The sequence below is a fragment of the Eumetopias jubatus genome, unplaced genomic scaffold (assembly GCF_037043125.1).
Source record: "Eumetopias jubatus isolate StellerSeaLion01/CBP00866 unplaced genomic scaffold, mEumJub1_p1.0 scaffold_2, whole genome shotgun sequence".
In the NCBI taxonomy this organism is placed as follows: Eukaryota; Metazoa; Chordata; class Mammalia; order Carnivora; family Otariidae; genus Eumetopias; species Eumetopias jubatus.
This window is the reverse complement of record NW_028274808.1, coordinates 116,465,171-116,475,478: the sequence shown is the minus strand read 5'-3', so window position 1 is coordinate 116,475,478 and position 10,308 is coordinate 116,465,171.

The following is a 10,308-nucleotide window of genomic DNA, read 5'->3' as shown; positions in this document are numbered from 1 at the left end:
AGATGCTGCTGTTCTGCCTATTGTCATTGATATGAGTAATACAGTCTTCTGTTTCTGACCCAGGCACTCATGAACTGTGACAGCGTAACTCGTTGGTTTTGCCAGTAATGTAGAACCTCAGATGCTTCCCTACTCTTGACACATTTTTACCACAATTTATGATAGCATCCATTATCCTTGCTAATGTAGGGCGTTCTCTACCCCAAACCTCATATGGCTAATAGTTTTAAAACAGAATCTTTTTTGTAATTTTTATAGGTTTATTGGGCATTTCTATCACTTATTTGGTAAGTATTAATTTTTCTATTATGTGTCATGTTTTCTGTATAAAATTGGAAGAGTTCTTTGTACATGAGGAATATCGGCCTTTTTGTCTGATAGGTTGAAAGAAACTAGTTTATAAGTATTTAAATGGGTGTTTTATTTTTTAATCAAATCTAAACATCTTTTGTCTTATGGGTTTCATCTTTATGTCATGTTTTCTCCTTTATAAAATACATGCACATTGATTTATGCCTCTCTAGAAATTCAAATGGGCCACGGATTAGCAGGAAGAGTGCACAACACAAACAGACACACACAGACACACACACTTCCTGATTTATTCATCCAATTTGGTGAAAGTGAAGTGACTGCACAAAGCAGAAGCAAATGCTTCATATCTCATTATAGCTTATCTTGGCCCACACCCCAATATGCTAATTACAGGGAGCCCAGTGACACTATTCTGTCTATGCTGGGGCTACCACACTAAGCCACAATTCTCTTATACTTAGAAGTTACATCCCTATTCAGGAAGACTTACACAAACAATTCCTGAACTTAATTACACTTACCAAGACCCAGATCTCTTGCACCAAAATTCAGTTTAGCCACATCTTCACCCCTTTTAATCCCCTTTCAGAGAATTAGGCAATTCTCATACTTTTACTTGTCCAGAAAATTTTAGATTCATTTTTTTAAAAGATTTTATTTATTTATTTTACAGAGAGACACAGCGAGAGAGGAAATAAACAAGCAGGGGGAGTGGGAGAGGGAGAAGCAGGCTTCCCGCGGAGCAGGGAGCCCGATGCGGGGCTCGATCCCAGGACTCTGGGATCGTGACCTGAGCCGAAGGCAGACGCTTAATGACTGAGCCACCCAGGCACCCTAGATTAATTTTTCAAACTTCCCCATTTCACTTCCCACCCCAACACTACTAAGATTTTAATTATGATTACATTAAATATACTAGTTTAAGAAAAAATGACTTCTGAACATATTGTATCTGGCTATACATTTTTTTTCAAGAATCTTTCATGCCCCTTACATTGTACAATTTTCTCCATATTATCCTATACATGTCTTGATAACTTTGATCTCTATTCTTTTATTGTTGACTGCTAATTTAAGGATCTCTGGATCAAGATGGTGACATAGGAGGCTCCTGAACTTACATCCTCCCATGAACATACCAAATCTACAGCTACATATAGAACAAATCCCTCTGAAAAAAAAACCAGAAACTAAATGAAAGACTCCAACACATTGGTTAGGCAAGCAAACACCTACATCAAAACAGTTAGGAGAGGATGAGACACAATCTCTCCATAAACCTCATCTCTAATGCAGCAACACATGGCCAGGAAGAAACTCACAACTCTCAGATGCTCCCTGAGGGGTGAAGGGTTTGGACCTTACATCTGGTATCCCCAACATTTCAGACTTCACATTGAGAGAAGGAGCCCAAAAATATCTAGTTTTGAAAGTCAGTGGGGCTTGAATCTGTGAGGTCCACAAGGCTATAGTGGACCGTGAAACAGTCCTTAACAAGCTCTCATGGGCTCACTGAGGCTATCTCCCCAGGGCACAGTGCAGAGGCAGCAGACTAAAATTGGCTCAGCCATCCTGTGAAAGAGGCCTATTTGCTTATCTCATAAGCTTTGGTCTGAGGGGCAGGCTTCTAATTTAACACACACCTAGGGACAATTTTAATAATCTCCAGAGACCACAGAGGCTGGCAGTTGTCATTTTCATGTTCTCACTCTGCCTCATTCCATGTGCCAGTATCTCCTGGGAATGAAATTGTGCACATGACTGGCACCCTGACTTTTGTGGCTGCCATCAAGGGGATGCATCCCTTGATTGCCTGGATCTGATGGCCACTGCGGCTTAAGTTCAAAGTTTCAACAGGAGGACAGTAGCAAACAAACAACAGTTTTGAACTATTCCCCCCAGGGCTCAGTGCAGAAGGAACAGACAGAAACACTCATCTCCCAGTCTCCTCTGAAAGAGGCATATTTGCATATTTTAAAAGTGCTGCCTAGGAATCTGACTTCCAATCAGCATGAATCTAGGCACTAACTGAAATCCTCCACCTTGGGACAATACAGGTCTTGGCACACCCTCAACTACTGGGAGACACTAAAAATACAGAGGCCTGCTTGGACAGTCAAAAGATTTGAGACAACTAAGCTAGGGCAGGGTTGAACAGTAAGGTTCATCTACACAACAATTTCTTCAAGAACAGGAGAGGCAGTTGTTTTATGAAATGCATAGAAACCAAAACAGAGTCGAGGAAAATGAAGAAACAGAGGAATATGTTCCAAATAAAAGAACAAGATAAAACCACAGAAAAAGACCTTAATAAAATGGAGATGAATGATTTATCTAAAAAAGAGCTGAAAATAATGTTCATAATGATGTTCACAGAAGTCAGGAGAACAGTGTGTGAACAAAGTGAGAATTTCAACAGAGAGAAAACATAATAAAGTGCCAAACAAAAATCACAGATCTAAGAATACAAAAACTAAACTGAAAAATTAATTAGAGGAGTTCTATAACAGACTAGATGAAGCAGAAGAAAAGATGGGTGAAAAAAAGACCAGGCAGTGGAATTTATCCAATCAGAGGAGCAAAAAGGAAAAAATAATGAAAAACAATGAAGATAGTGTACGGGACTCATGGGATACCATCAAACCAATCGATATTCACTTTATGGAGGCCCTAGAAAAGGAAGAAAGAGGTAGAAAACTCATTTGAAGGAAAAATAGAAGAAAGCTTCCCTAACCTGTAGAAGGCAGAGACATCAGATCCAGAAAGCCCAGAGTTCCAAATAAGGTAAACCTAAAGAGACCCACACCAAGACACACAATTAAATTGTCAAAAGTTAAAGGCAACAAGACAATCTTAAAAGTAGTAAGAAAAAAACAATTTCTAATGTACAAGGAAACCCTCATAAGACTATCAGATTTTTTCAGCAGAAAAAATTGTTTCAACAGAAACATACTGAGAGAAAACCACTGCCAACCAAGAATACTCCAACTGGAAAATTGTTCTTTAAAAATGGATAAAGAGTTTTCCATACAGACAAAAGCTGAGGGAATTCATCACCATTAGACCAGTCTTATAAGAATTATTAAAGGGACTTCCACAAGCTGAAACAACAGAATGTCAATTAGTAACAGGAAAAATATATGAAAATATAAATCTTAATAAAGGTAAATATATAAATTTAGAATACTCCAATGTTGTAATGGTGGTGAGTCAATTCTTTATAAATTTAATATGAAGGTTAAAAGACAAAAGTAGTAAGAATAACAATAATTTTTAATGGATATACAGGATAAAGAGAGGTAATGGTAACATTAAAAACATAAAAGGTGGGAGAGGACAGTAAAAATGTAGAAGTTTAGGATATGTTCAAACTTAAGCTGTTATTAACTTAAAATAGACATATAAATATGTTTTATGTAAGCTTCATGGTAACCACAAAGCAAAAATTTATGGTATATACACAAAAGATGATGAGTAAGGAATCTAAGCATACTAGAGAAAGTCTCAAATTACAAAGGAAGAGAGCAAGAGAGAAAAAAGGTACAACTAGAAAACAATTAACAAACTGCCAATACTTACATACTCTTAATAATTACATTAAATGTAAATACACTAAATTCTCCAATCAAAGCAGAGTGGATGAATGGATTAAAAAGCAAGACCCAACTATATGCTGTCTACAAGAGACACTTTAGTTGTAAGGACACAGACTGGAAGTGAAAGGATGAAAAATATATTCCATGCAAATGGAAGCCAAAAGAAAGCAGGCAGGGGTAGTTACTCTTATATCAGACAAAACAGACTTTAAACACTGTAATAAGAGACAAAGAAAGTCCTGATGTAATGACAAAGGGGTAAATTCCACAAGAGAATCAATCCCAGGAGAGGATGCAACAATTGTTAATATGTATTCACCCATCATAGGAGTGTGTGTGTGTGCGTGTGTGTGTGTGTATGTGTGTGTGTGACACACACACACATATCAAATATTAACAGACCTAAATGAAGAAATAGACAGCAATACAATAATATAGGGGACTTCAACACACCACTTTTATCAGTGGATAGATCATCCAGACTGAAAAATCAATATGGAAACATTGGACTTAAATGCCACATTAGACCAGATGGACTTGACATTTCTAGAACATTCTACCCAAAAGCAGTAGAATACACATTATTTTCAAGCGCATATGGAATATTCTCTAAGATAGATCATATCTTGGGTTCAAAACAAGTCTCAATAAATAAGAAGACTGAAATCATACTAACCATCTTTTATAATCATAAGATAGTATGAAACTAGAAATCAATTGTAAGAAAAAAATGGAAAATTCACAAATATATAGACAATACAAAGTCGGCTCCTGAACAACCAGTGGGTTGAAGAAAACAAAAGAGAAATCAAAAAATATCTTGAGATACTTGAAAATGGAAATAAAACATACCAAAATTTATGAGATTCAACAAAGGTGGTTCTAAGAGGAAAGTTCATAATAATAAAACACCTACATTAAGAAAAAAAGAAACTCAAATGAACAATCTAACTTCATACCACAAGGAGATAAAAAAAAAACAAAAAAAACAAATGAAGCCCAAAGTTAATAGAAGGAAGGACATATCAAACACCAGAGCGGAAATAATTGAAATCGAGATTTAAAAAGATAATAGAAAAGATGAAACTAGGTGGGAGGAGCAAGATGGTGGAGGAATAGGAGACCTAAATTTCATCTGGTCCCAAGAATTCAGCTAGATAGGTATCGAACCATTCTGAACACCTACAAACTCAACAGGAGATCGAGGAAAAGAATAGCAGCAATTCTATGGACAGAAAAGCGACCACTTTCTGGAAGGTAGGATATGCAGAGAAAAGAATCCGAGGTGATATTCGGGAAGATAGACCATGGGGAGAGGGAACCTCTGTCAGCTGGCTATTGGCAAGTGATAGAGCTGTGAAGCATAAAATTGGAACTTTTAGAAGTCTGCTCTGCTAGGGACGTTGCTCCAATGGCTTAGTGGGGGTTGGTATCCTCGCTGGGACAGTGTGGTCTCAGGACCCTCGGGGTCACAGAAAGACCGGGGGTGCCTGAGTGTGGCAGAGCTCCCAGGTATTGGAGTGGGGAAGCTGGCTGCAGAGATGGAGCCGAGGAGTGGGCTCTCAGCTAGGGGTTGCCATAAACCGTGATCTGCAGCACAGTCAGGCCACTGCTCCTCCAGCAGGGATCCAACAAGCAGCAGATCTGGGGAGACTCCCCTTCCTCCCCCAGGAGGAGCGGCGTGGGAGCGCACCGCAGGGATCTGCTAGGTTTGGAGACTCCACACAGGGTCATGTGCCAGAATTAGAAATGCTCAGTCATAGGCTGGGTGAGCATGGAGTGCTGCCGGAGACTGGGGAGACAGGAGTGATTGACTGCTTTTCTCTGGTGGCTCACTGAGGAATGGAGCCTGAATTCTCTGCTCCTCTGGGGCAGAGATTGGGAGGTCGCCATTTTCTCTCTCGTCCTCCAAAGCTGTATGTAAAGCTTGCTGGGAACAAAAGTTCCCAAGAGAAAACCTGAGCACATTACTTAGCCCGACCCCAGCAAGGGCGGAGCAATTCTGCCTCCGGCAAAGACATTTGGGAACCACGGCAACAGGCCCCTCCCCCAAGAAGATCAGCAAGAACAGCCAGCAAGCCAAGACCAAGTTTACTGATCAATGAGAATGGCAGAACACCAGCACTAGGGGAATATAGCACATAGAATTTGTGGCTTTTTTCCCCCCTTAATTCTTTAGTCTTTTAAAGTTAAATTTTTCTTTTTCTTTTTTTTCTTTTTCTATTTTTTAATTTTTTTTCCTTTTTTCAACAAACATCAATCCCTTTTTAAAAAATCTTTTTTATTTTTCATTTTTAGAGTCATATTCTATCCCTTCATGGTAGTTAAACTTATTTTTGGTATATATACATTTATATATATATATATATATATAAAGTTGTTCTCTCTTTAAAATTGTGGGGTACAGTTTCTTCTAACAGACCAAAATATACCCTAAATCTCTACTGTATGGCTTTGTTCTAGTCTCCTGCCTGATCACATTATCTCCCTTTTTTTTTAAAATTCCTCTTCCTTCTTTTTTCAACGAACTTATCTTACCAATTCCTTTTATAAAATCTTTTATAATTTTCATCTTTATAGTCATATTCCATCCCTTCATCATATTTACCCTTATTTTTGTACAGATATAAGTTTTTCTTTCTTTAAAATTTTTGGAGGCAGTTTCTTCTAACAGACCAAAATACACCGAAATCTAGTGTGTGGCACTGATCTATGCACCAGCCTGATCATATTTGATCATATTATTTTTTTATCTTTTTCTTTTTCTTTTTTCTTTCTTTCCCTTTCTTTTCCCCCAGATTCAGGTCTCTTCTGATTTGTTTAGTGTATATTTTTCTGGGGTCGTTATTACCCTTTTAGCATTTTGTTCTCTCATTCATCTATTCTCCTCTCCAAAATGACAAGATGGGAAAACTCACCTCAAAAAAAAGAACAAGAGGCAGTACCGACTACCAGGGACCTAATCAATATAGACAGTAGTAAGGTGTTAGAACTAGAGTTCAGAATGATGATTATAAAGATACTAGCTGGGCTTGAAAAAAGTATGGAAGATAATAGAGAATCCCTTTCTGGAGAAATAAAACTAAAATCTAACCAAATCGAAATCAAAAAGGCTATTAATGAGGTGCAATAAAAAATGGAGGCTCTAACTGCAGGATAAATGAGGCAGAAGAGAAAATTAGTGATATAGAAGACAAATGATGGAGAATAAAGAAGCTGAGAAAAAGAGAGATAAACAACTACTGGATCACGAGGGCAAAATTCGAGAGATAAGTGATACCATAAAGGAAAACATTAGAATAATTGGGGTCCCAGAAGAAGAAGAAAGGGGGGGGCAGAAGGTATATTGGAGCAAGTTATAGCAGAGAACTTCCCAAATTTGGGAAAGGAAACAGGCATCAAAATCCAGGAGGCACAGAGAACCCCCCTCAAAAATCAATAAAAATAGGTCAACACCCAGACATCTAATAGTAAAACTCACGAGTCTCAGAAACAGAGAAAATCCTGAAAGCAGCTTAGGACAAGAGGTCTGTAACCTACAATGGTAGAAATATTAGATTGGCAACAGACCTATCCACTGAGACCTGGCAGGCCAAAAAGGACTGGCATGATATATTCAGAGCACTAAATGAGAAAAATATACAGCCAAGAATACTATATCCAGCTAGGGTGTCATTGAAAATAGAAGGAGAGATAAAAACTTCCAGGACAAACAAAAACTAAAGGAATTTGCAAACACGAAACCAGCCCTCCAAGAAATATTGAAAGGGGCCCTCTAAGCAAAGAGAGAGCCCAAAAGTAACATAGACCAGAAAGGAACACAGACAAGATACAGTGACAGTCACCTTACAGGCAATACAATGGCACTAAATTCCTATCTTTCAATAGTGACCCTGAGTGTAAATGGGCTAAAGGCCCCAATCAAAAGACACAGGGTATCAGACTGGATTAAAAAAACTACCCATCGATATGCTGTCTGCAAGAGACTCATTTTAGACCCAAAGACACCTCCAGATTGAAACTGAGGGGGTGGAAAACCATTTACCATGCTAATGGACACCAAAAGAAAGCTGGGGTGGCAATCCTTATGTCAGACAAATTAGATTTTAAACTAAAGAGTGTAATAAGAGATGAGGAAGGACACTATATCCTATTTAAAGGGTCTATGCAACAAGAATATCTAACAATTGTAAATATCTATGCCCCTAACATGGGAGCAGCCAATTATATAAGCAAATTACTAACAAAATCAAAGAAGCCCATCAGCAATAATACAGTAATAGTAGGGGACTTTAACAACCCCTTCACTGAAAAGGACAGATCATCTAAGCAAAATATCAACAAGGAAATAAAGGCTTTAAATGCCACACTGGACCAGAAGGACTTCACAGATATATTCAGAACCTTCCATCCCAAAGCAACAGAATACACATTCTTCTCTAGTGCCCATGGAACATTCTCCAGAATAGATCACATCCTAGGTCACAAATCAGGTCTCAACCAGTACCAAAAGATTAGAATCATTCCGTGCATATTTTCGGGCCAAATGCTTTGAAACTAGAACTCAATCACAAGAGGAAAGTTGAAAGAACTCAAATACATGGAAGCTAAAGAGCATCCTACTAAAGAATGAATGGGTCAACCAGGAAATCAAACAATTAAAAAAATTCATGGAAACTAATGAAAATGAAAACACAACTGTTCAAAATCTTTGGGATGCAGCAAAGGCAGTCCTAAGAGGAAAGTAGATAGCAATACAAGCCTTTCTCAAGAAACAAGAAAGGTCTCAAATACACAACCTAACCCTACACCTAAAGGAGCTGGAGAAAGAACAGCAAATAAAGCCTAAACCCAGCAGGAGAAGAGAAATAATAAAGATCAGAGTAGAAATCAATGAAATGTAAACAAAAAGAACAGTAGAACAGATAAACGAAACTAGGAGCTTGTTCCTTGAAAGAATTAATAAGATTGATAAACCCCTGGCCAGACTAACCAAAAAGAAAAGAGAAAGGACCCAAATCAATAAAATCATGACCGAAAGAGGAGAGATCACAACCAACACCAAAGAAATACAAACAATTATAAGAACATATTATGGGCAACTCTATGCCAGCAAATTAGATAATCTGGAAGAAATGGATGCATTCCTAGAGATGTATAAACTACCAAAACTGAACCAGGAAGAAACAGAAAACCTGAACAGACCTATAACCACTAAGGAAATTGAAGCAGTTATCAAAAATCTCCCAACAAGCAAAAGCCCAGGGCCAAATGGCTTCCCAGGGGAATTCTACCAAACACTTAAAGTAGAATTAATTCCTATTCTTCTTGAAACTGTTTAAAAAAAAATAGAAATAGAAGGAAAACTTCCAAACTCATTTTATGAAGCCACCATTACCTTGATCCCAAAACAAGACAAAGACCCTATCAAAAAGAACTACAGACCAATATCCCTGATGAACATGGATGCAAAAATTCTCACCAAAATACTAACCAATAGGATCCAACAGTACATTAAAAGGATTATTCACCATGACCAAGTGGGATTTATCCCTGGGCTGCAAGTTCGGTTCAACATCTACAAATCAAGCAATGTGATACAATACATTAATAAAAGACCAAGAACCATATGATCCTCTCACTAGAAGCAGAAAAAGCACTTGACAAAGTACAGCATCCTTTCTTGATTAAAACTCTTCACAGTGTAGGGATAGAGGGTACATACCTCAATATCATAAAAGCCATCTATAAAAAACCCACAACGAATATCATCCTCAATGGGGAAAACCTGAGAGCTTTTCCCCTAAGGTCAGGAACACGAGAGGGTTGTCCACTCTCACCACTGCTATTCAACATAGTATTAGAAGTCCTAGCCACAGCAATCAGACAACAAAAAGAAATAAAAGGCATCCAAATTGGAAAAGAAGAAGTCAAACTCTCACTCTTTGCAGATGATATGATACTTTATGTGGAAAACCCAAAAGACTCCACCCCAAAACTGCTAGAACTCATACAGAAATTCAGTAAAGTGGCAGGATATAAAATCAATGCACAGAAATCAGTGGTGCAATACACCAGCAACAAGACAGAAGAAAGAGAAATTAAGGAGTCGATCCCTTTTACAATTGTACCAAAAACCATAAGACACCTAGGAATAAATCTAACCAAAGAGGCAAAGAATCTGTACTCAGAAAACTATAGATCACTCATGAAAGAAATTGAAGAAGACACAAAGAAATGGAAAAACGTTCCATGCTCATGGATTGGAAGAACAAACATTGTGAAAATGTCTATGCTACCTAGAGCAATCTATACCTTTAATGCAATCCCTATCAAGATACCATCAACGTTTTTCACAGAAATGGAACAAATAATCTTAAAATTTGTATGGAACCAG